The sequence below is a fragment of the Balaenoptera ricei genome, chromosome 7 (assembly GCF_028023285.1).
Source record: "Balaenoptera ricei isolate mBalRic1 chromosome 7, mBalRic1.hap2, whole genome shotgun sequence".
Lineage (NCBI taxonomy): Eukaryota > Metazoa > Chordata > Mammalia > Artiodactyla > Balaenopteridae > Balaenoptera > Balaenoptera ricei.
The window spans coordinates 107,734,004-107,760,078 of record NC_082645.1 but is presented as its reverse complement, the minus strand read 5'-3'; the positions used below and the strand labels follow the sequence as shown (position 1 = coordinate 107,760,078).

General features: G+C 45.2%; 1 protein-coding gene and 1 long non-coding RNA gene across 3 annotated transcripts in view; one reads left to right on the top strand and one right to left on the bottom strand.

The window, feature by feature from the left end:
* Positions 1-3,837: 3,837 nt before the first annotated feature.
* On the bottom strand, positions 3,838-6,977 carry LOC132369267 (uncharacterized). The gene is made up of 3 exons (XR_009504314.1): positions 6,512-6,977; positions 5,798-5,968; positions 3,838-4,566 (listed from the first exon to the last, which is right to left on the bottom strand). It is a non-coding gene; the product is annotated as an uncharacterized LOC132369267 (long non-coding RNA).
* The window catches only part of SERPINE2 (serpin family E member 2), a 76,031-nt gene continuing 56,756 nt past the window's right edge, over positions 6,801-26,075 (top strand). The window contains exon 1 of one of the 2 annotated variants that reach the window (XM_059928817.1): positions 6,801-6,883. The gene's annotated coding sequence lies outside the window, so the exon portion shown is untranslated. Of the gene's footprint in view, positions 6,884-7,296; positions 7,496-26,075 lie in introns of those variants that run through there. The other variant, XM_059928816.1, reaches the window with a different exon arrangement.

Below are 26,075 nucleotides of genomic sequence, written 5' to 3'. Positions count from 1 at the left end.
TGAAATAAACAACCCATACTTAGAGCTACAGGAGTGCTGAGTGAGGAGATATCAACACCAGCGAGGCTGAGAGGGGAAAATTGTGAAGCATGAAAATTATTATTTCAGTGGCAGAGAAGGGTGGTGAATTAAGTCCAGAAATGGGTGCAATGATCCCTCCCTTCCTGCAGCCGCTTCTGCAATGTGATTTTTCTACTCCTCTTGTTATAGACTAGACTGTGTTCCTCCGAAATTCATATGTTGAAGCCCCAACCCCCAGTGTGACTGTACTTGACGATAGGGCTTTCAAGGAGGTAATTAAGGTTAAATGAGGACAAATGTGTGGGGCTCTTCTCCAGTAGGACTAGTGTCCTTATAAAAAGAAACGACACCAGAGATCTCTCTCTCTCTCTCTTTCTCTCTGTGTGCACATGGAAAGACCGCATGAAGACACAGTGAGAAGGCAGCCGCTTACAAGACCGGAAGAGAGGTCTCACCAGAAACCAACCCTAAGGGTACCTTGATCTCAGATTCCTAGCCTTCAGAACTGTGAGAGAATAAGTGTCTGTTGTTTAAGCTACCGAGTCTGTGGTGTCTTATTATGGCAGCCCTAGGTGACTACTACATGTCTCATCAAGAAGTAGAGACTACATCTCCTTCCTCATTTGAGATAGTTCTGTGACCTGCTTTGAATGCAACAGATATGACATTATACTAAATCCAAGGCTAGTCCTTAAGAGGTCTTGCAAGTTCTGGTTTTACCCTCTCAGAGTCTTGAGCTATCCTGTAAAGAAGTCTGTGTGTAGGGACTTCCCTGGTGGTCCAGTGGTTAAGACTTTGTGCTCCCAGTGAAGGGGGCATGGGTTTGATCCCTAGTTGGGGAACTAAGATCCTGTATGCTGCACGGCGTGGCCGAAATATAAATAAATAAATAAAACAGTGGCTATGTAAATTATACTTCAACAAAAATTTTAAAACAAACAAACAAAAAGGCAGCCTGTGCACTGTTGGAAAACCAATGCAGAGAGAATCTTCTCAGTTTGAAATATGACAAGGGGGGAAAAGGCCCATAAAGATGAAAAAACTGGAGCAAAGAGAAGACAGAGTTCCAGCCATGCCTGCTCAGGGTCCACACATGTGAGTGGAGCCATCTTGAATCCTGCAGCTGTGCAGGTCAGACAACACTGGGTGAATCAGAGATGAACCATCCCAGCTGAACCCTGCCCAGCCGACCCATAAAATCATGAACAAATAAAATAGTTACTTTAAGCCATTAAAATTGGGATAGTTTATAATGGAAGACTAGAAATTGATATAGGTGGAGTGAAAGAAGGGATATTTGGGGCAGAATGGTTTAAGCAACAGCACAATAGTAGAAAAATACAATAGAAATTTTGATGAGTAATTCTGGTTGGTACAGCCTTTATGAACATATTAGAGAAAATGAGAGGACAAGGTTAGCAAGGTAGGTTAGAGTTAGCCTGTGGAGAGCTTTCACTGTAATAATTTTTTATTGAGCACCTACTATTTACATTCAGCTAAACCCTTTTCACAGATTAGCTAATTGTCACATAACTCTATGTGTAGGTTATACGATTAGTATCCCCCATTTTACTGATAAGGAAACTGAGGCTCAGAGGTTTAGTTAATTGAAAAAAAATTATGTAGTGATGAGGCTGGTATTTGAACCCAGGCAATCTAACTCCAGAACCTGTGACCCCAACCTCTACAAAAGACGGCCTAAGCCAAGGAATTCAGACCTTAATGCTAAACATGAAATTATTTTAAGCCTTGGAGTGGCATACTGAAGCAGTGCCTTAGAAAGATTAAGCTGGCAGGGGTGGATAGAATCTGGAAGCTGAAAGAATAGTTAGGGTATATTGCAGTGGTCCAGGGATGAAGTGATAAGGGTCTGAACTAATCTGAAAAAAACAAAATAGGAAAGGGATGAATAAGAGGGACTTAGGGAAGGAACTATTAATAGCACCAGGTAATGGCTGGATATAGGATAAAGGGAAGAGGAGTCATCAGAACTCATTCCCATCCTTCTGGTTTCAGTGACTGAGACGACACTCCTCCCTCTAAAATTCTTATGGAGTTCAGGAGGAAGAATTGCTTCAGGAGGGAGATAATAAATTGCTTTAGACTTGTTAGGTAGGAGGTGATGGTGGAATATTTATTTATTTATTTATTTGTTCATTTATTTGTTTATTTGGGCTGTGCTGGGTCTTAGTTTTATCATGAGGGATCTTCGTTGCCCACACAGGTTCTTTTAGTTGCTGCATGCGGACGTCTTAGTTGCGGCATGCAGACTCTTAGTTGCGGCATGCGTGCGGGATCTAGTTCCCCGACCAGGGATCGAACCTGGGCCCCCTGCATTGGGAGCATGGAGTCTTACCCACTGGACCATGAGGGAAGTCCCTGACAGTGGGATATTAAGTAGAAGTATCTGCCAAGCATTTGGAGATATGTGAGTAGGAACTTGAACAGGGGTCAAGGCCATCTGTAAATACAGGCTTGGAAATCATCCAGAACTAAGCAAAGTTACATGCATCTAGGATGTATCTGTTAAAGATTCTTGATTACAAGCAACAGAAACCAAATCTGGCTAGAAAAGAGTCCAGTGTGGACTTCTACTCAGAAGAGGCAGGGACCATGGTGGTTCTGGGGATCCAGATGGGAAGAATTCATAAACAATCTTATCAAGTTAGGATGAGCCAGCTCCAACTACTTTCCCCATTCCCTTCAAGTATTCAAAGTCCTGGGAGGGGATCCAGTGAGCTTGGTCATATGCCCATCCCTTGACTAGAAGAAGTAAAGACACCTTGTTATCCATTCCCAACAGGGTGACATAAAGCAGGAGAAGTGATTCTCCAAAGGAAAACAGATCTTGCAATCAAAAGACAGGGAATAGATGCTGGGAGGCCACAAACCAATCAGTGGTCACTCCACTGGGAGAGAGCGTGTGAAGGAGAGGAGAGAGCTGAGGGCAGACAATAATATAGCACCCACATGTGGGAGGAGGAGGATTTGATGAGGGAAAGATAAAGGCTGGCTAAGGAATTGGAGAAGAGAGAAAACAGGCAAAGGAATTTCAAAAATGGGCAAAACACCAGAGTTATATGCTGCCAAGAGATCAAGGGTGATAAAGAATGATGAAAAACCACTGGGGTTGGCGTTGGACGTGATTGGTAACTTTTGAGAGAGAGAGAGGGTGGGGGGGTGGAGGAAGAGAGAGAGGGAGGAGACACAGTGATGCAGGTAAGAAGCGAGGGCAGAGAGAGGATAAAAGAAAGGGAGGCGGCATCCATGTTTGGTGGTAAAAGGAAGAAGAGCTAGGTTGTTGTTTGAAGGGGTCAGCCTCACAGTGATCCTCAGCACCTAGGGCTTTGCATCTTCTTTGGTCAAATATAAGCGGAAAATAATCCTCAGCCCAGCACTTACTGACGTCTTTTCTCGGAAGCCCTTGGTGAAAAGTAGCGACGATAGTGGGAAAGTGTGAACTGATGCTCTGGTTGAATCTGTTTCAGAAGTTACAGAAAGAGGAAACTGGATTTATTTGAAAGCCAACTTGAAAGGGAAATGAAAAGACAAAAAATACCTATTATAAGCTTAAAAAAAAAAATCATACCAATGCAACAGTCCCAGAAACTAATTGTCTAAGTGAACTGTTATAACCAGTCTCCTTTCCCCTGGTTGAAACAACCTTACGAAACAGCATTTGCATCTATAAAGTTGTGTAACAAGTCGTCTTGTGGTGAAATGTATTTTAAATAGGGGTTAGATAGGAGAGGAGCAACTATTATTATCTTATTATAGAAATATCAGTACCTCTTCCAGACAAAACACCATCACCCATTGGGAGCTAAGGATAGCTTTTACTTAAATACAAGGTCATACTGTTTGGGTGTATGAGGGAGTAGTGGGGGATTTTCATCTTCTTCCAAAGCACTCGAAGCTGGACCTCTTCCAAGAGAGGAAATGAGACTAAATAGATCATTTGTTTTATTCTGTTTGGGCATTTCTTGCGTTTCTCCCAACTGCGGCTTATGGACACAAAGCCAAACTCAGAGACCGGCTGGAGCTGGCTAAACTCCAGGTCACTTAAAAAAAAAAAAATTAAGGAATAAACAATTTGAAGCTCTATCAGAGGATTAAGGCAAGCCACACAATTGAAGGACAAAATGAAATTCTGCTGTGACTGTGAAGTTGTAAAAAAAAGAAGCAGGTAGGAGCGTTAAACGATTTGGATTTCTCAAACAAGACAGGAGGGAAACGCCAATTGAAAGCGCACACCTATGACAAATCCATTTCAACAAGGGTCAAACACCCTCTGGTGTTTGAACTGCCGCTTAGGGGCACCAAGTGAGGTAGGAACACAGCTTCTTTGGGGCAGCCCCTAATGATGGGGGTCAAAGTGCCTGGTCACTTGAACGTCGTGGAAAGCTTGGGAGATTGCTTCTGTACCCTCTTGCTGGCATCGGGAAGGCCGGTCAGCAGTCGCCGTGCACATTCTGTAACAAGCATAGTTGGTATTCCCAGCATAGCCCACTGGCAGAATGGGTCTTTGTCTTGAATCACTTCCCTCTGGGAGACACTCAGTGGCAGTCCCATGCAATGTCCAAGGAGAGAGAAAGGCCCATTAGTGGTTAGGCATAGTTTAGCACATTAGTTAACACTGCATCCTGTCTGATTTCAGAATTGACAAGTCATGTACAGTATTGCTCAAAATGTTCCTTCAACAGTACTGGGTAGGGCAGGGAAGTGAACAGCCAGAGGTAAGTCCCAAAGATTTCTGACTGTCTTTTACAGATGAAGAACCTGGACCCTCATTATGCTCTAACTGGGAAAATAAAACATTCTTCCCCTTTAAAAAAAATGTTGGTTCCATTAAAACAAGAGACTTAAACCCTTTAACATAATATTTGTTCATTTCTGGGCTTCCCTGGTGGCTCAGTGGTTAAGAATCCGCCTGCCCATGCAGGGAACACGGGTTCGAGCCCTGGTCCGGGAAGATCCCACGTGTCGCGGAGCAACTAAGCCCGTGCACCACAACTACTGAGCCTGCGCACTAGAGCCCGCGAGCCACAACTACTGAGCCCACGTGCTGCAACTACTGAAGCCCATGCGCCCTACAGCCCGTGCTCCACAACAAGAGAAGCCACTGCGACGAGAAGGCCGTGCAAGGCAACGAAGAGTAGGCCCCGCTCTCCACAGCTAGAGAAAGCCTGAGCGCAGCAACAAAGACCCAATGCAGCCAAAAATAAATAAATAAAATAAATTTATAAAAATAATAATAATATTTGTTCATTTCTTTCAAAATTTTAGAGCAACTTTACTAAAAATTCAAAATGGCAAATAATTACCCAAAGTGTTTGAGACATGAATCAATGTATACATGTTGATATACTGATTGTGATATTACACAGTAGTCTTGCAAAATGCTACCCTTGGGGCACACTGGACAAAGCATACAAGGGACCTCTCTGTGTTATTTCCTACACCTGCATGTGAACCTACAATTATCTCAATAAAAATGTTCAATTTAAAAAAGTGATAAAGCAGGGAATCGGGCAGGCTTTCATAACCTGGCTTCACCCACTTCTTGGTTCTATAATAGTCTGTTTCTCCACTAGTCCCCTGAATGACTCCCTTCCATCTGGAAGACGCTGATCCTAGCTTCTCAAACACACCAAGCTCAATCCCACCTCTGGGCTTTCTCCTGTAGCTTCTCCCATCCCCACCTCATTCTTCCCAGCTCCAGCTTGCCTTCCCAGATGAGAACAAATGATAACCCTCTCCCTGGAGCAGTACTTACCATGTTAACAGTCACTTGGCACTTGTCCACAAATATTTCTTGAGCAAAGACTATATAGGTGGAGTATTGGCTCCAGGCACTAGGAACCAGGTGAGTTAGAAACCGCATTCAACTTGTTTCTCTTCCTTCCTTTTCTGGGAGCATACATTCTAATGAGGAAGTGTGGAAAAACTAGTCAAGAAACAAAAAAAAAAAAAAAAAAATCAAATCATGATGAGGACTATTTAGAATGTCATGGGCTGGAGAAAGGCGGAAGTGACTTTAGCTCAAGCGACCAGGAAAGGGTTTCTAGAGGTGACATCTGAGTTGTTGACCTGAAGTAAAAGGAAGCAGTCATCAGGAAGACGGTGGGGAGAAACAAAGCATTTCAGGCAGAGGGAACAACAAGGAAAAAGGATTTTTATCCTGCCTGTAACTGAATATGAATCACTGGGCATGAGTGTAAAGCAATGAAATGGGTTTTCTTTCTGTGGGCTGTGTTTCCTTTTAATTTTAGGGCCAAAACTCCCATAGCATGTTTCCCTATATGAGAGGCTGTGAATACCCTTCCAAGATTCCAAGTTGCTCTCATGAGTAGATGCCAGCTTAATTCAAGGCTGTGTTTTAGGAGATTTACCATATTTCTTTCTCACAGTCGGGGCCGTGGGCCTGTTGGTGAGGGTTCTGCACTGTCTAAGGGCAACATAAATTATGCCATTAAAGTTGGGTACCTACAAAACTAAGCTGATGCAAAGGCGGGCCGCATACGGGAGATCTGGGTCATACAGCTGGGAGCAGGACGGTAATTTGCCACCGGCCTGTGGGGTCTGTGCTTCTCTGCGGCGCACGAGGTCCCATCGGCTGTAGTAACCGGTTTGGAAGGGCCGGATTCCCAGGTCTCTGCGGGGTACCTCACTCTGTCACCGCAACCAGGAATCCAGTTTTCTGGATCCCCTGGTCTGCCTTTTGCCTAAGGCGACCAGCTGCGTCTCTTCTGTTCGCGAGGCCGGGAGAAGTCGGCTCTGGGGCACCCGGCGAAGCGCTTCGAGGGGTGATCTGTCCCTCCCCGGCCGCGACCTGGCACCGTTATCCCCATCACCCGGACCGGTAGGCACTGTCCCGGGGCGTCCCCCTGTTTCTCCCTGGGAGGGAGGCAGCCCAGACGACGCGTCCCAGGGACGCGCCGCGAGCCCTTGGGTCCCTCCCCCCTCCCACACCCCCCCCTCCTCGCCTCCGAGCCCGGCGACCCACGTGCAGCTCGGGCCGGGCTGGTGCCGCAACTCGGGGTCGGCGCGTCTCCCGGCTCTTTCTGGGCGCAGCCCCGGGACGGGGACCCGCGCGGGGCGGCCTCGGCGGGACGCCGGCGGGAGCGGGGGCGCCCCGGAGTGCGGGCGCGGAGACGCGGCAGCCGCTGGCACACAAAGGCGGCGGCGGGAAGGCGGGGCGGGGCGGGCCGGGGGCGGGGGCGGCAGGAAGGGGCGGGGGCGGCGCGCGCCGCGATAAAGCCCCCGCCGCCGGGGCCGGCCCGCTAGCGCTGTGGGGCTGCCGGGCTGCTCGGCGTGAGCAGGCGTCTCCGCCTCTTTCCTCCGCTGCCCCTCCTCGCCGCCGCCGCCGCCGCCGCTCTTCCTCCTCCGACTCCCCCGCCCCGCCGACACCCGGCTCCGGCTCGGGCCGCGCCGCGCTCCGCGGCCGCCACCTGGGGATCCCGAGCGAGGGGCGGTGAGTACGGGCTGCGCGCCCCACGGCCGATCGCGGGCGCCCGGGGCGGGAGGGGCGCGGCAGGCGCTGCCCGCCGCGCCGGGGACGGTCGCGGGGCTCGGCGCGCCGCCGGCTCCGCGCGGCGACCTTGCGCCGGGCCGGGAGGCTGCGGGGCCAGCGGGGCCGGGGGCGCCGGTGTCGAGGAGGAGGAACTTTCTCAGCCTCCCCCGGCCGGGCTGCCTCGGTCAAAGCTGCGTGCGCGCCCGGCACCCGTGCCCGGCCCGCGGGGAGCCCGAATACGACCCGGGCGGGGCGCGGAGAGGCCGCGCCGGCGGGCCAGGTGTCCCCGCGGCCGGGAGTCCTGGGGCCAGCGTGTCTGCTGCTGCCGGTCCATCCTAGCGGGCGCCCGTGACCCTGAACCTGGGGTACCCAGGTACTCGCGGGCGTCCCCTTCCCCGTACTTTGCGTGTGCGCCGCCTGTTCGCGAAAGACAAACGGACTCCTACTTGTTGTTACCGCTGCCTGAGCGGGCTGGGGGTAACCGGTGGTTTGGGGGAGAGCCTTTAAATTGGCTTCTGGCAACCGATGTAACCCCATGGAGCTGATCTTTGCCATTTTCATCGTCTGTAGAAATGGGAATTGCAATGCTGATCAGTGCCTACAGGTAAGGTGAAAGTACTCAGAAATTCTGGGCGGAATTAGGTGTTTAATTTGCCTACAAACTGAGTGCGGAGGGAAGGCTTCTATTACATAAGACAGCACTCCACCTTCAGGTATTATGGAAGATGCTATTGAAGGTTTTAGTGTTTTAATGAGCAAAAAATAGTCTTCGTGTGTGTCTCTCTTGAGAAATCTCGAATGCTGCTGTGTCTTGCTTTGACTACTTCGCAGGGAACGTTTTTATATTTATATTATTTATATTTAGCATCAACATAAAAAGCTGTTTGAAGGTTTGACTTCCTCTTTCAAGCCAGGAAGCAGTTTGCTCCTCTGAACTGTTCAGAAACAATTTACGTGATAATTTTATGCTTCGGAGATTTTATATCGGAAAGTTGAACACAGATAACTGGGGAAAAAATGTAAGCATTGCTAATTTGTATATCTAAAGCACACTTCAAAAATTGAAGATACTTTCAATGCTGACTGCATATCTAAATCAGTAATTATGTGCTGTTTGCAGTATTTCAGCAAAAATTTTCTTCAGCTATGCAAATGAAGGTGTTAGCCTAAATCATCGAAGGCTTCTCTCAACCCCAAGTTTTGAGGCTTTCTCAAAATCATGTTCAAAAATATTGTACAGTGCAGGGCAATTACTGAAGGTCATCAAGATGTCACCTATCTCTTATTCTTTACAAAAACGAATCTATGCAGAAAATTTCTGCCTCCCGTGAACTTCACATATTAGTGTAATTTGAAAAGGACAGAAATGATTCAATCTCCAAAGGACAGTCATTTTCAGTTCCAGACATGAGTGATTAAATACTAGTCAGAGATTGTTTGAGGTGGCAGAGTGGGAAATGAGGTGGTCACCTAGCCAGGTCCCGGCTACACTTCTCTGTGGCCGTTCTTTGCCAGCCAGTCACTCTCTCGCGGCATGGGAGACTTTGGCCTGTGGGCTTTCTCTCCTCCCCTAGTCCCACAGTCCATGTAGGGGATGCTTCTGATTCCTGCTACCTTGACCATCTCGACTCCAGGGACCTCCACCCACTCCAGCTACTGGGTCCTCTACATCCAAGTCTTGCCCTCACCCAGAGATGCTCAACTTCTGAAATCAGCATCTCAGTATCTCTGCACCACAGGCGCCTTCCTTCCAGGTTGCAAACTGGTACTCCCATGGCAACTCTTCTTGAACACAAGAGATCTGTTCCCTTCCCTCCTTCCGGTTGGCAGGTGACTTTCATGGCCCACTCTACTGAGAAAGTAGGGGTCACCGGATTGAAGTCTCCCCACGTCCTACCCCATTTCCTTCCTACAGACTTTTCCAAATTTACCCACATCCAAGAAATCTTCTTAAGCATCTGTTGTGTCCAGGCACTTTGCTAGGCCCTGGTGTATGGTAAATATAGCAGGTCGCTGTTCTCTTGGAACAGTCTTTCCTGTGGCAGCAAGCAGACACAAAGAAACCTGACTATGCTCTGATAAAATAGGAATAAGGCTGAATAATAGAAGAGAAATCAAGTTGGGGCGGGGACTTAGAGAAGGTTAGAGAGAAGACTTTCCTGTGGCAGTGCCTCATGTCTCCCAATGAACTCTTTTCTTCTTTAACAGTGTTTTTAAAACGCCATAACCTCCCTTGTCCATGCATGCCCAACTCACCTACGGCCACCACCTGTCTCCCAGGCTTCTTAAATGAGTTAACACTTCCCCAGGCTTCCCTTTCTTCTGAACTCTCTGCAAGCTGGCCAGAGACTCCCCAGAGTAGGAGAAGACCCCACAACTCCTGAATGAGTGGTCCTGAGCATGTGTTCTAGACCTCTCTGCAGCATCGGATACGGATCTTTCCTCTTTTTCTGATGGATGCTTTTCGCCTTCCTTAGTTGCCACCTCCTCCTGGTTTGCCTTCTGCCACCCTGGCACCTCCACTACCTCCTGGGGGTGACCCAGGGCTCTGTTCTTACCCCTCTTCAGCTTCAAGCGGAATGTTTGGGATACCACATTCCCACGGCTTCCACTTTCACCAGTACAAAGTGAGTCCCAGATTGGTATCTCCAGCTAGTTACCTGCAGTCTATGCCCTTTAGGCAGAAAAACCCACAGTAAGTCGAAAACTGATTTTAGTTCTCATCACCCAGTCCGTACCTGCTTCAGCCTTGACCAAAATTTGTCCTCTTTTTTTTTTTTTTGCTGGTGACTCGGCTGTTTACCAAGGTGCTAAAGCAGGAACCTCCCAGTGACGCTGGGCTCCTCCAGCAACCGCCCGCCGCCCGCATCCGGACACTCACCGAGTCCTGCTGCTTCTCGTGCTGTGAAATCCCATAAACCTCTGCTCTAGTCACCATGGCCCTGCCCTGCTTTAGAGCCCAGAAGTGGCAAAATGGTGGCCAGTGTGCCAATTCCAGCTGGCAGATGTGTTGTTGGCTTGAACACAAGTATACAAAAATCGTGTGAATATTTGGAAATGTTAAGATATCACTTGGATTTATAGCTCCTCTTAAAAATCAGGAGGCCTGGAACAGGAGGCCTACATTCCCACGTGGCAGCCCTTGACTGGCACGGAGCTCCCCGTGCCTGGCTATGCTGGAGGCTGCTTGCTTTCCGCATCCCCTTGCACCCGTGGTCCCCATTTACAGCAGCTTCCTAGCTCCCGCGGGCTTCTGACCATAGGCTGGGGGCCCAGCAGCAGCCCGGGGATGCCGAGTGGCCGACTGCACCGTTTCCTGCCTGGTCTGTTGCGCTAGCTTTGCACCCCTTTCAAACCGTCATCCGCACGGCTGCTGGGGCTACTTACCTCAGGGCCCTCAAATCCGAATCTGCTTGTGTCCCTCCCGATAAAAACTCAGCGCCTCCCTCTTCCTTGGGGACAGACCCCGACTCTGAAGGAGTAGCTGTGTTGCGTCACAAGCTAGGTATCTCAGATAGAAAGGTGGGCTTTCTATTGACTTTTTAAGGTGATGTACCTGCATTTCTCAAAATGCTTTTGAACCTCTATAAGGAGGGTCGCGAGTATGTAATTCCAGTGTTATCTCACCTTTACTGAGATGCAGTCTCTGCTGTTTATAAATCGTTTCCACAGACCTCACCCCCTTCCCACTGCCTCATAACCACTCTGGAAGGAGACGGGGCAGGGGTGACTCCACATCCCAAGGCACGGGCTGCCCCAGAAGACCTCAGCCCTTGGAACGTGGCAGAGCCCATTTCACATGGTGCCCAGAGTCATACAGTATGTTCCCAAGGTCACTCAGCTGCCTTTGGGCAGTCCTGTCCCAGAAGTCCTCAGCACTCAGCCAGGGAACTTTCCACAGTGTCCTGCTCTCCTCCCTAGCAACTCCCCAGACTGCTGGCCATTTGTAATGACAGAGTCCAAGCGTTCTTCAACCCTTTCCCACCTCCCTGCCTTGTACCCTTCCGCAAACTTTATTCTCTTGCAAAACTGAACTCCCTGCAGACTTCTCACACCATGGCGGTGCCCTTCCTCCCCGCCTTGGCTCCTATTGGACCTCTGCCTGGAATTCTCTTTCTCCATCTTCTGCATTCATTGTCTGGCCAACTTCCCCTTTTTCAAGACTCATGTCTAGTATCACCTGTTCCAAGAAGTCTTTCCTGAAGATCAGTATCTCCCAATCCTCTGTGGCACACGTGTGGTGTGTGCACACACATGTACATCCTACCAAGTGGATGCCTGTCTGATGGCGGTTACTGTGTCATAGCAACATACCCTACCCACCAGATTCTTAGTGCCGTGAAGTCGTGCCTCTGTTCTGGTTTCATTCGTACCAGCAGTGGTGCGTGACCCAAAGGCATTTAATGGATGTTGAACTAAACCATTTTCATATTTTTCATAAGTTTGCTGCACACTTTATGAAAGAGAGCTTGTCTTTGGGGCTTAAAGAGGAGCTCTCCTCCCAGACCTCTATCCCTGGTGCCGGGTACTTCTGCAGTTAATATATATCTTCACATTTAAAAAAAAAAATCTTTGATCAACCATGGCTTCTAAGACAGAACATTACTTAGAAAAAAGCCGAAGTCTAATACAGAAGTGCTTCTGTGTCTGCGTTCACTTCAGTTACCCTCATCCGAACCCTCTTTGGCTTCATTCTGTCTTCCTTGAAGTCCACTGGCTGTACTTCGTATTTCACGGTTTGTACAAGGTAGGAGAATACCTTCTGATTTATTTCCATTAACCTTCTCAGTGAGGGTGATACATGCCCTCTTGCTGACCCTTGTTTTTCGTTTTGTTTTTAAATTTTTGCCAGGGCAGTTTTTTGTCTAATGTCTTAAGCCAGGTTTGGTGGAAAGAGCCCTGGGTTGGGAGAGGGTCTGGGCTGTGCCACAAATGATTTATATAGTTGACTATCTAGAACTTAATTTCCTTGCCTATACAATGGATGTGTTGAAATAGTGATCTCAAAGCTGTCTTATTTTAAAAAACAATTTAACTTCTTGGCTTATTTTCCTTTCTGATCCAGCTTTCTCATAAATATCAGGCCTAGATGAAATTTTTTCTTAAATGCATTGTTTTATGTTTATCTACGTGAAATTCTTCTCTTTCATTTTCTCTCTCTTTTAAACCTAAGAAATATATATTCAGTTTGGTTCTTCAGGACTTAGAAATAGCATTGAGGCCCAACATGAAGATTTATTTAGTTTGTATTCCCACTTGGAGGCATTTATAAAAATGTTAAATAAATTGGGTCCCGTATACTTGGATCTTCTTTGTAAACCACTGTCTCCAACCATAAATGTGCCCGTCTTCTCTTTCCAAAACCATCTTTCCTCGTGAGTAGATTGCACGCCTGATCTAAAAATCAATATTGGGTTTTAAAAAAATACCCTTAGATATGAAATGGAGTGAAATGCAATAAACTACATCTTTAGGTTATTTCTTATCTATAAGTTCACAGTTTGTCTAAGAACACTGAAAGACTAGGACAATTTTATTTCTCTTTTGAGAAATGCTACCTTTCACCCAATGGGCCAAGTCAATTTACACAGTAAATGGTTCTCCCCTTATTCTGCTGTTAGATTTCTAGGTCTGGATGTAAGCCCAGCCCAGAGAAGTTGGCGTTCCTTCTGTGACTCTTTTTGTGCATGGGGATGGCCACGGAGCCTAAGCAATCCTCTATTTGTAATTCCATTCATGCATCTGGACAAACATTTCATCTCCACTTCATCCTTGCATTCCTTCAAAGGTTGGGGTGGACACCCTAATTCAAGATCAGATGAGGAATACCCCATGCTCCTGCTTCAGTCTGACCTCAGACTTTGCCCTTGTCTCAGAAGATAATTTGGAGAATTGGAATCTACTGTGCCTTTCTATTTTTATCAGTTAATTCTTGGTAGAAAGATAATGTGGAGGGGTCTTAATATAAAACAGAAAAATTCCTATGAAAAGGCAGAAAGGATTTCTTATAGTGAGTGCAAATCTTGGTGCATGTACTTTGTTTTGTTTTTGTGATGCCTTCCCCCACCTTGCAGCAGTGAGAAGTCCGGTAACCTGGGGAATTTCTAAGAACATGCTAAAAACAGCATCAGTACTTTCTCCCCCTTCCCTTCCCCGCTCCATTTAGTGCCAACTAATACAGCTATAGAAAACTTAACTACTTGTTTTTGGCCTAAGTTTTTATGGACCAAATCTTGAAAGTGGGTGTGGGTATGCGGGAGAGTTTAACCCCAAATACGAAGCCCACTGGAAAATGTATACGGTGACTGCAAATGAAAATAGATTTTTCTTCCTTTCTTTTGAGAAATCCATGCTATATGGATAATGGCAGTGTTTTCATCTTCTACTAAAGAGTTTTTTTCTTTTTTTAACTGAGGAATCCACTTAGGAAGAAATTATGTTTATTGAGGATTTGGTCACTGATTGGATTATATGAGCTTTAACTACTGTCTTATCTTTTGGTTATAAGGGCAGAAAACCTAATCAAAATAACTGACTCAGAAACACGGAGAGCATGGGGGGAACTACTGGCTTATGTCGCCGAGCCCGAGCCATGGCGGAGGTGCTTTGGCCTTGGAGGTGACTGGAACTAGAGACTCAGGGCCTTGGGCCTCTTTTCTCTCCCTCCATGTCTCTTGTCTCTGGACCGCGACATGACTGCAGGCACCTTCAGGCTTATCTCCCTACAGCCTTAGGATCAAAGAGGAAAGATGAGCTTCCAGTCAGTTCCAGTGGGAAAAACCCTATGGAGGCACTCTGATTGGCTCAGGTTGGGTCATGTGTCTTTCCCTGGACCAGTGGCTGTGGTCAGGGCAGTGGGATGTTATGACTGGCCAGATTCTGAGTCACGTGTTCAAGCCTGCAGTCAGGGGAGGAGGGAGTATTGAGAGGGTGTGCTGGACAGGCAAGTTACCTCAACTGTCATTAGTATTTGTTTGCAGTTGACAGAGGCACTGTGTTATCTCCTCCAGCCTCATGTTTGCTTGTTGGACAGATACTAATATTCCCAGTCGGACAGTTGTGGAGAAGAATGTGGAGCTGCCCAGGTGTCCATGGTAATTCATACAACCTCTTTGTGTCAATGCCAGAGCCTGAACCCAGGACTGTAAATGTGTGAGTTGTGAGCTGGTACCATGAGCTGTCAAAGATTTATGACTCGTCAATATTTATAACCTCTCAAAAGGAAATTCCTGTCAAACAACGGGCCTCCTTTCAAGAGACCAGCTTCTCACTTTGCTATATGATCTGCTTCAGTAAGACAACCAAAACAGAGATGGAAAGAGACTAATATTTTTGTGTTATGTTTGAACTAATGTTTTTATGCCTTTTGGCCCCTGGGCCCAGTTTTTCCTTAGATACTTGTTTTTTTCCTGGGACTCAGATGCTAAAATTAGTACTGACCTTTGGATTGAAAATGTAGAGTACATATACCCAGAGTCCAGGGGAATAACTTAGGCTGAGCTGGATAAAACTCAACTGAAGAACAAGTGTGACATGATTTTTAAAAGATGTCTAATTGAACGCCACGAATGTGTGGAGACTTAGCTTAAAACATGGAGGTTTAACTTTTCTTTTTATAGTTTTTTTTACATTTAACTTTATTTCAAAGTTTGTCACATCAAATGGTATGTGCTTTCCTCCTCCTCCTCTTCTTCCACCTGCTCCCCCTCCTCCTCCCCCTCTTGCTTAGTATAGTGTAGTAGTTAAGAGTATGGAGGATGTAGAGACCAACAGGCTTTGGCCTGAATCTAGATTATCTCGGTTACTAGTTGGAGACCAGGAGACCATAGCCAATTGACTAGACTTCTCCAAGCCTCAGTTTCATCATCTGTGAGTTGGGCACGAAGGTAACCACATCTTAAGTGTTGTGAGGGTGCAGTGGAGAGTATGCTTTAGGTGCTGAGCACAGGGTCTAGAATGGAGCTGACTTCCAGGGCACGAGGTGGCAGTGGGGTTCCAGGCAAACATTTAACTCCTCTGCGACTGGTGTTTTCATTGTGCCTTTGACATGATGAATGAGTGACTTGCTCTCTGTGTTTGCATACTTAGTTTCCAGACCCCTTTTCTGTAAAACTCTCAGTAGGCAGCACTCCCAGTGATCAGCTGGTCATCTGTCCTTTCCACAGGCTTCCAGCTCCTCCAGTACTGGCCATGGAGCAAAGGATGGCTGACGCATGAAATAAACTCCCTTTTACTCCACCTTATGAGGAAATGTAAGCAGCAGTGTTACCAGAAGTTCTTTCTAGAGGCACATTGCAGGCTAGCCCTGTCAGGCTGGGCGCTGTGTTTTTTTGTTTTGTTTTTTTTAATGTTAGTTATGAAGAATGAATAAACTGTGCAGTAGGAAAAATCATCTGTTTAGGTTTTTGCAAATGTAGCATCCAGAGTCTTCTCTTTTTGTTCTCATTTTTCCGATTGTGAAAAAGTCATTCTACTGTATCCAGTGATGTCCATATACCTAGAAATAACCATTTTAAACACACGCTGAATGTATTTAAAACACGTTTAATTATTCCTTCAATATACAAAAGAGTTCTATGAATGTTGGATTAACCACTGCCAACATCGTTAGATAGGAAATGTATTTTTTGCTGCCATTAGTATGATTTTTTTTAGGATTTTACTGGCAGATATCCATATGGGACTTTATACAGCTCTCAGTGTATGCCCACACGTGAATTATTGCTCAGACAATGGGACGGGAGATGCCAGGGAGATTCTATGTGATGACTTAATTATAAAGAGAGTTTTCTTTCTAAAGGTGTGGATTTTCTCTTTGAAATTAATTTACTTGATAGACTCATATCATCTCTTGCCAAACCTATATTCATTTCTAGCAACTTGGAGGACTGGCCAGAGATGCCGAAGTATTCATAGTGAACCTGTTCTTGCGCAGCAAGGTGGTAAATCATGACTATCAAAGTGCTAATCATACTAATGTGAATTAATTCAGCAATTACTGAAAACAGAGTCGTTCCATGCGTGTATATCACTTATTAGTGTAAAATTTCTTTGAGAACAATATATTTTTTATGTATACAATGGCAAAAATGTGCTTTTCTCTTACTCTCTACCATGTGTTCTAGTTATGTGTGTGTCTTATCCACCCCCACTAGGAAACCGCCAGGACTTTGTGGTCTCTCTTACTCCTCTGGGCTCCTTTCACAGTACCTGACACAGAGGAGCCCAAAAGACGCTTGAAAGGGGAGAATGAAGTGCAAGATCATTGGATCATCAGGGTGTCAAGGGCTGTGAGGCACATTTTATACATGGTCTTGTTGAATCTAAACAGCCCTTGTAAGGTAGAAATTAGTCCTAGTTTACAGGTGAGAAAACTGAGATTCAGGTGTGTGGAGCACCCCTCTGAGATTCCCGCCCATGGGGACGTTCTCTCCAGGGCTGGGTGTCTTGCAGAGGAGATTTTTGATTCTGAGACATTTTTTTCAGGGAATGACTGAGGCTAAACAGTGGTGATGGGGCAACAGAGCAGGGAACCACAGACCATTGCCGGATGGAGAATGACTTGGGGAGTCAGATGGACCTGGGTTTAAATGACTATTCTACACTTAGTAGTTTTGTGTCTGCAAAATACTACCCGCCCCCAGTGTGCTCCATTTCCAAAGCTAGAGAATGGAGGTGATGAGGATTCAGCTTCCTTGCAGAGAGAGATAGTATTGTTCCTGTCTTACACACATGGAAATAGGAAGTATCATGAATTAGGTCACTTGACAAGCCTGAGGTCATTCTGTAGATGAGGAACTCGGAGGCTCCATGAGGGTCAGGAACATGGGCAAGTGATGGACTGTGTCCGGGTCTCAATTTCCTCCCATGTGAATTGAGGGCTTTGATGCCTGGCTTGCCAGGAGCCCGAGAGGGTCAGCCATGCTGATGCGGAAGCCCTTTACACATAGGAGTTTCTTAAATGTCAGTCACTGGTCAGGGCTGTGACTTAGGTCACTTGGCAAGGTCAGGGCTGTGGCCGAGTGAGGATTCACCTCTCTGCTCCTATCACTTGTCACCTCTCCAGACGCAAGTCTAGGGACGGTTTGGTAACAGACCGCCATGACCTGTCACTCACCCCTGGTTGACCCCCAGAGCACCCCACTGACCTGCGGACTGTTATCGCTCATTCCTTAGGGCCACTGGCTGGTTCATGTCTCCCTTCCTCTTTGTTGTTCCCACCCATGTTCTCAAAGAGGATTATTCCCCGAGAGAAAAGGGGTTTCCCAATGCTTACTCTTGATAACCTGCCCCACACAGGACTTCAACGGAGCACGAGGTGGCAGCCCTGTTGTATTTGGGTGGCATTCAGTTTGAGAGCTAGTTTTTGAGCACTTACTCTGTAATAGGTGCTCTGCGAGACACAGAAGTAGCCACAACATAGGTTGACCTTTGAGGATCTTCTCTATGTAGGTAGAAAAGGCATATCCGTGAGACTTTAGCAATTGAAGATAGTCTAGAACAGCGGTACGCCGTAGTGGGGTGGCAGCAGGGGCATTCAGGGGAAGCACTGTCTGTAGAGGATTTAAATGTAATAGGAAGTTACCTCAGGCTTGGTTTGCTTTTTATTATCACTGTGTGCCATTGTGATTAACTATGCCTCCCCTGGACCAGACCATCACCCTGCCCCTCAGTACTGTTCTGGGTCACTTATCCACTGCTGTGTAATGAGTGCCATGGATGAGATGCTCAGGACGTTCTCCCTGGACTGGTCGGTGTGCACTGAGTTGCTGGTGTGAAGGGACTCTAGGAGCGCAGCGTGTGGCCCTGGAGACTGGAGCGGCCACTGGTGCCAGCCCAAAGCCACGGCCGTGCACTGCCTCCCTAAATCCACTTGGCAGCCCTGAAAGGCTGGAGGCCCGAGGTCGTTCTATGGATGAGGGACCCGGAGGCTCCGTGAGGGTCAGGAATGCAGGCAAGTGAGGGACGGTGTCCAGGTCTCGATTTCCTCCCACGTGAAATGAGGGCTCTGATGCCCACTTTCTAGCAGCCCAGGAGGCTCAGCCGTGCTGATGCTAAAGCCCTTTACACATAGGAGTTTCTTAAATGTCAGTTGCTACTAATCATGTGTGTTCGTGTTCGCGCGCAGGCGTGTGTGTGTGTGTGTGTGTGTGTGTGTGTGTATGTGTAGAGGTAAGTCTGTGCACAATGTGAAGCGTTGGCTCGTAGCTGATAAGCACAAATGTCCAGACAGCCCTCGGGGGTAATGCAGTCCTTTCTTTTTCTTTCATGTGACTCTCCATGAAAACCATTTTGATCTAAATTGTGTAGAATTGCTATTTACTGATTTGTATCAATAATAATGAGTTGGCCGGTTAGTCTCTCATGTGCTCTCTATGACTAAAGATGTGGAGATAACTTCTCCATGGGGGAGAAATCAGATCTCATAAAAAATATGACAGTTTTAGTGCACAACTTTGGAAAGTGTGAAACATTACTTGCATGTAACTTTTACTTTCATTAAATACTCAAGACTACAAGACACTGGAGGGTCCAGAACTGCAGTAAGGCCCGCTCTCTTCTGAGTCAGGCATGCACACTGAATTGGTGCCTGAGAGATGCCTTAATGAGTCACTAAAAAGCACTAAAATGGTGGAATTTTGTCTGTGAAAAAGAGAGTGTCCTAGTTTAAAAACCGTGTACATGAATATGAAGTGAAAAATTTATCTGAAATTGTCCCTCAGAGAAAGAGAGATTTGCTATATATTAGGGTCTTTACAAAATCTTCCATTTTACAAAGATCCTGATATGTTTTTGGTCAGAGTTCACCAAAAGCACTGGATGGACGAGGCTCATGAGAACACGTGGGGGAGGCGCATTAGCCTGAAATCCCCTGTGTCAATTCTTACTATGAATGCTTTTACCGATTGCATGATGAAAAAGGGATTTTAAAAAAAAGGCAGAGAAGATGGCGGACGAATACGAAGTGGAGATCACCTTCCTTCTCACAAATACATCAGAAATACATCTACATGTGGAACAACTCCTACAGAACACCTACTGAATGCTGGCAGAAGACCTCAGACCTCCCAAAAGGCAAGAAATGCCCCACGTACCTGGGTAGGGCAAAAGAAAAAAGAAATAACAGAGACAAAAGAATAGGGATGGGACCTGCACCAGTGGGAGGGAGCCGTGAAGGAGGAAAGGTTTCCACACACTAGGAGCCCCTTCGCGGGCGGAGATTGCGGGTGGCGGAGGGGGGAAGCTTCGGAGCCACGGAGGAGAGCGCAGCCACAGGGGTGCGGAGGGCAAAGCGGAGAGACTCCCGCACAGAGGCTCGGCGCCGAGCAGCACTCACCAGCCCGAGAGGCTTGTCTGCTCACCCGCCGGGGCGGGCGGGGCTGGGAGCTGAGGCTCGGGCTTCGGTCGGATCGCAGGGAGAGGACTGGGGTTGGCGGCGTGAACACAGCCTGAAGGGGCTAGTGCGCCACAGCTGGCCGGGAGGGAGTCCGGGAAAAAGTCTGCAGCTGCCGAAGAGGCAAGAGACTTTTTCTTGCCTCTCTGTTTCCTGGTGAGCGAGGAGAGGGGATTCAGAGCGCCGCCTAAACGCGCTCCAGAGACGGGCGCGAGCCGCGGTTATCAGCACAGACCCCAGAGACAGGCGTGAGACGCTAAGGCTGCTGCTGCCGCCACCAAGAAGCCTGTGTGTGAGCACAGGTCACTCTCCACACCGCCCCTCCCAGGAGCCGGTGCAGCCCGCCACTGCCAGGGTCCCGTGATCCAGGGACAACAACTTCCCTGGGAGAACGCACAGCGCGCCTCAGGCTGCTGCAACGTCACGACGCCTCTGCCGCCGCAGGCTCGCCCCGCCTCCTCCGTACCCCTCCCTCCCCCCGGCCTGAGTGAGCCAGAACCCCCGAAGCAGCTGCTCCTTTAACCCCGTCCTGTGTGAGCGAAGAACAGACGCCCTCAGCCGACCTACACGCAGAGGGGGGGACAAATCCAAAGCTGAACCACAGGAGCTGTGCGAACAAAGAAGAGAAAGGGAAATCTCTCCCAGCAGCCTCAGGAGCAGCGGATTAAATCTCCACGATCAACTTGATGTACCCTGTATCTGTGGAATACCTGAATAGACAACGAATCATCCCAAATTGAGGAGGTGGACTTTGGGAGCAATGATATATATATATTTTTCCCTTTTTCTCCTTTTGTGAGTGTGTATGTGTATGCTTCTGTGTGTGATTTTCTCTGTATAGCTTTCCTTTTACCATTTGTCTTAGGGTTCTGTCTGTCTGTTTTTTGTGTTTTTTTTTTTTTTTTTTTTTTGTATAGTTTTTAGCGCTTGTTATCATTGGTGGATTTGTTTTTTGGTTTGGTTGCTCTCTTCCTTTTTTTTATTTTAAAATTTTTAATAATTATTTTTTATTTTAATAACTTTATTTTATTTTATTTTATTTTTTCTTTCTTCCTTTCTTTCTTTTTTTTCTCCCTTTTATTCTGAACCATGTGGATGACAGAGTCTTGGTGTTCCGGCCGGGCATCAGGCCTCTGCCTCTGAGGTGGAAGAGCCGAGTTCAATACATTGGTTCACCAGAGACCTCCGAGCTCCACGTAATATCAAATGGCGTAAATCTCCCAGAGATCTCCATCTTAACGCCAAGACCCAGCTCCACTCAACGACCAGCAAGCTATAGTGCTGGACACCCTATGCCAAACAACTACCAAGACAGGAACACAACCCCACCCATTAGCAGAGAGTCTGCCTAAAATCATAATAAGGTCACAGACACCCCAAAACACACCACTGGATGCAGACCTGCCCACCAGAAAGACAAGATCCAGCCTCATCCACCAGAACACAGGCACTAGTCCCGTCCACCAGGAAGCCTACACAACCCACTGAACCAACCTTACCGACTGGGAGCAGACACCAAAAACATTGGGAACTACAAACCTGCAGCTTGCAAAAAGCAGACCCCAAACACAGTAAGTTAAGCAAAATGAGAAGACAGAGAAACACACAGCAGATGAAGGAGCAACGTAAAAACCAACCAGACCAAACAAATGAAGAGGAAATAGGCAGTCTATCTGAAAAAAGAATTCAGAATAATGATAGTAAAGATGATCCAAAATTTTGGAAATAGAATGAAGAAAATACAAGAAACGTTTAAAAAGGACCTAGAAGAACTAAAGAGCAAACAAACAATGATGAACAACACAATAAATGAAATTTAAAATTCTCTAGAAGGAATCAATAGAAGAATAACTGAGGCAGAAGAACGGATAAGTGACCTGGAAGATAAAATAGTGGAAATAACTACCACAGAGCAGAATAAAGAAAAAAGAATGAAAAGAATTGAGGACAGTCTCAGAGACCTCTGGGACAATATTAAATGCACCAACTTTAGAATTATAAGGGTCCCAGAAGCAGAAGAGAAAAAGAAAGGGTCTGAGAAAATATTAGAAGAGATTATAGTTGAAAACTTCCCTAATATGGGAAAGGAAATAGTTAATCAAGTCCAGGAAGTGCAGAGAGTCCCATACAGGACAAATCCAAGGAGAAACACACCAAAACACATATTACTCAAACTATCAAAAATTAAATACCAAGAAAAAATATTAAAAGCAGCAAGGGAGAAGCAACAAATAACATAGAAGGGAATCCCCATAAGGTTAACAGCTGATCTTTCAGCAGAAACTCTGCAAGCCAGAAGGGAGTGGCAGGACATATCTGAAGTGATGAAAGGGAAAAATCTACAATGAAGATTACTCTACCCAGCAAGGATCTCATTCAGATTTGACGGAGAAATTAAAACCTTTACAGACAAGCAAAAACTAAGAGAATTCAGCACCACCAAACCAGCTTTACAACAAATAATAAAGGAACTTCTCTAAGTGGGAAACACAAGAGAAGAAAAGGACCTACAGAAACAAACCCAAATCAATTAAGAAAATGGTAATATGAACATACATATCGATAATTACCTTAAATGTAAATGGATTGAACACTCCAACCAAAAGACATAGACTGGCTGAATGGATACAAGAACAAAACCTGTATATATGCTGTCTACAAGAGACCCACTTCAGACCTAGGGACACATACAGACTGAAAATGAGTGGATGGAAAAAGATATTCCATGCAAATGGAAATCAAAAGAAAGCTGGAGTAGCAATTCTCATATCAGACAAAATAGACTTTAAAACAAAGACTATTACAGGAGACAAAGATGGGCACTATATAATGATGAAGGGATCAATCCAAGAAGAAGATATAACAATTGTAAATATTTATGCACCCAACATAGGAGCACCTCAATACATACGGCAAATGCTAACAGCCATAAAAGGGGAAATGGACAGTAACACAATCATAGTAGGGGCCTCTAACACCCCACTTTCACCAATGGACAGATCATCCAAAATGAAAATAAATAAGGAAACACAAGCTTTAAATGATACATTAAACAAGATGGACTTAACTGATATTTATACGACATTCCATCCAAAAACAACAGAATACACGTTCCTCTCAAGTGCTCATGGAACATTCTCCAGGATAGATCATATCTTGGGTCACAAATCAAGCCTTGGTAAATTTAAGAAAATTGAAATCGTATCAAGTATCTTTTCTGACCACAACGGTATGACACTAGATATCAATTACAGGAAAAAAAACTGTAAAAAAATACAAACACATGGAGGCTAAACAATACACTACTTAATAACCAAGCGATCACTGAAGAAATCAAAGAGGAAATCAAAAAATACCTAGAAACAAATGACAGTGGAAACACGATGACCCAAACCCTATCGGATGCAGCAAAAGCAGTTCTAAGAGGGAAGTTTATAGCAATACAATCCTACTTTAAGAAACAAGAAACATCTCAAATAAACAACCTAACCTTACACCTAAAGCAATTAGAGAAAGAACAAAAAAACCCCAAAGTTAGCAGAAGGAAAGAAATCATAAAGATCAGATCAGAAATAAATGAAAAAGGAATGAAGGAAACAGTAAAACTAAAAGCTGGTTCTTTGAGAAGATAAACAAAATTGATAAACCATTAGCCAGACTCATCAAGAAAAAGAGGGAGAAGACTCAAATCAGTAGAATTAGAAATGAAAAAGAAGTAACAACTGACACTGCAGAAATACAAAGGATCATGAGAGATTACTAGAAGCAACTATATGCCAATAAAATGGACAACCTGGAAGAAATAGACAAATTCTTAGAAAAGCACAACCTTCTGAGACTGAACCAGGAAGAAATAGAAAATATAAACAGACCAATCACAAGCACTGAAATTGACACTGTGATTAAAAATCTTCCAAAAAACAAAAGCCCAGGACCAGATGGCTTCACAGGCGAATTCTATCAACCATTTAGAGAAGAGCTAACACCTATCCTTCTCAAACTCTTCCAAAATATAACAGAGGGAAGAACACTCCCAAACTCATTCTATGAGGCCACCATCACCCTGATACCAAAACCAGACAAAGATGTCACAAAGAAAGAAAACTACAGGCCAATATCACTGATGAACATAGATGCAAAAATCCTCAACAAAATACTAGCAAACAGAATCCAACAGCACATTAAAAGGATCATACACCATGATCAAGTGGGGTTTATCCCAGGAATGCAAGGATTCTTCAATATACGCAAATCAATGTAATACACCATATTAACAAATGGAAGAATAAAAACCATATGATCATCTCAATAGATGCAGAAAAAGCTTTCGACAAAATTCAACACCGATTTATGATAAAAACCCTCCAGGAAGTAGGCATAGAGGGAACTTACCTCAACATAATAAAGGCCATTTATGACAAATCCACAACCAACATTGTCCTCGATAGTGAAAAACTGAAACCATTTCCACTAAGATCAGGAACAACACAAGGTTGCCTGCTCTCGCCACTATTGTTCAACCTAGTTTTGGAAGTTTTAACCACAGCAATCAAAGAAGAAAAAGAAATAAAAGGAATCCAAATCAGAAAAGAAGAAGTAAAGCTGTCACTGTTTGCAGATGACATGATACTATACATAGAGAATCCTAAAGATGCTACCAGAAAACTACTAGAGCTAATCAATGAATTTGGTAAAGTAGCAGGATACAAAATTAATGCACAGAAACCTCTTGCATTCCTATACACTAATGATGAAAAATCTGAAAGTGAAATTAAGGAAACACACCCATTTACCATTGCAACAAAAAGAATAAAATACCTAGGAATAAACCTACCTAAGGAGACAAAAGACCTCTATGCAGAAAACTATAAGACACTGATGAAAGAAATTAAAGATGATACAAACAGATGGAGAGATATACCGTGTTCCTGGATTGCAGGAATCAACATTGTGAAAATGACTGTAGTACCCAAAGCAATCTACAGATTCAATGCAATCCCTATCGAACTACCACTGGCATTTTTCACAGTACTAGATCAAAAAATTTCACAATTTGTATGGAAACACAAAAGACCCCAAATATCCAAAGCAATCTTGAGTAAGAAAAACAGAGCTGGAGTAATCAGGCTCCCTGACTTCGGACTATACTACAGAGCTACAGTAATCAAGATAGTATGGTACTGGCACAAAAACAGAAATATAGATCAATGGAGCAGGATAGAAAGCCCAGAGATAAACCCACACACATATGGTCACCTTATTTTTGATAAAGGAGGTAAGAATATACAATGGAGAAAAGACAGTCTCTTCAATAGGTGGTGCTGGGAAAACTGGACAGCTACATGTAAAAGAATGAAATTAGAACACTCCCTAACACCATACACAAAAATAAACTCAAAATAGATTAAAGACCTAAATATAAGGCCAGACACTATCAAACTCTTAGAGGAAAACACAGGCAGAACACTCTATGACATAAATCGCAGCAAGATCGTTTTTGACCCACCTCCTAGAGAAATGGAAATAAAAACAAAAATAAACAAATGGGACCTAATGGAACTTAAAAGCTTTTGCACAGCAAAGGAAACCATAAATAAGACAAAAAGACAACCCTCAGAATTGGAGAAAATATTTGCAAATGAAGCAACTGACAAAGGATTATTCTCTAAAATCTACTAGCAGCTCATGCAGCTCAATATCAAAAAAATAAACAACCCAATCCAAAAATGGGCAGAAGACCTAAATAGATATTTCTCCAAAGAAGATACACAGATTGCCAACAAACACATGAAAGAATGCTCAACATCATTAATCATTAGAGAAATGCAAATCAAAACTACAGTGAGGTATCACTTCACACCAGTCAGAATGGCCATCATCAAAAAATCTACAAACAATAAATGCTGGAGAGGGTGTGGAGAAAAGGGAACGCTCTTGCACTGTTGGTGGGAATGTAAATTGATACAGCCACTATGGAGAACAGTATGGAAGTTCCTTAAAAAACTAAAAGTAGAACTACCATATGACCCAGCAATCCCACTCCTGGGCATATACCCTGAGAAAACCATAATTCAAAAAGAGTCATGTACCACAATGTTCATTGCAGCTCTATTTACAATAGCCAGGGCATGGAAGCAACCTAAGTGT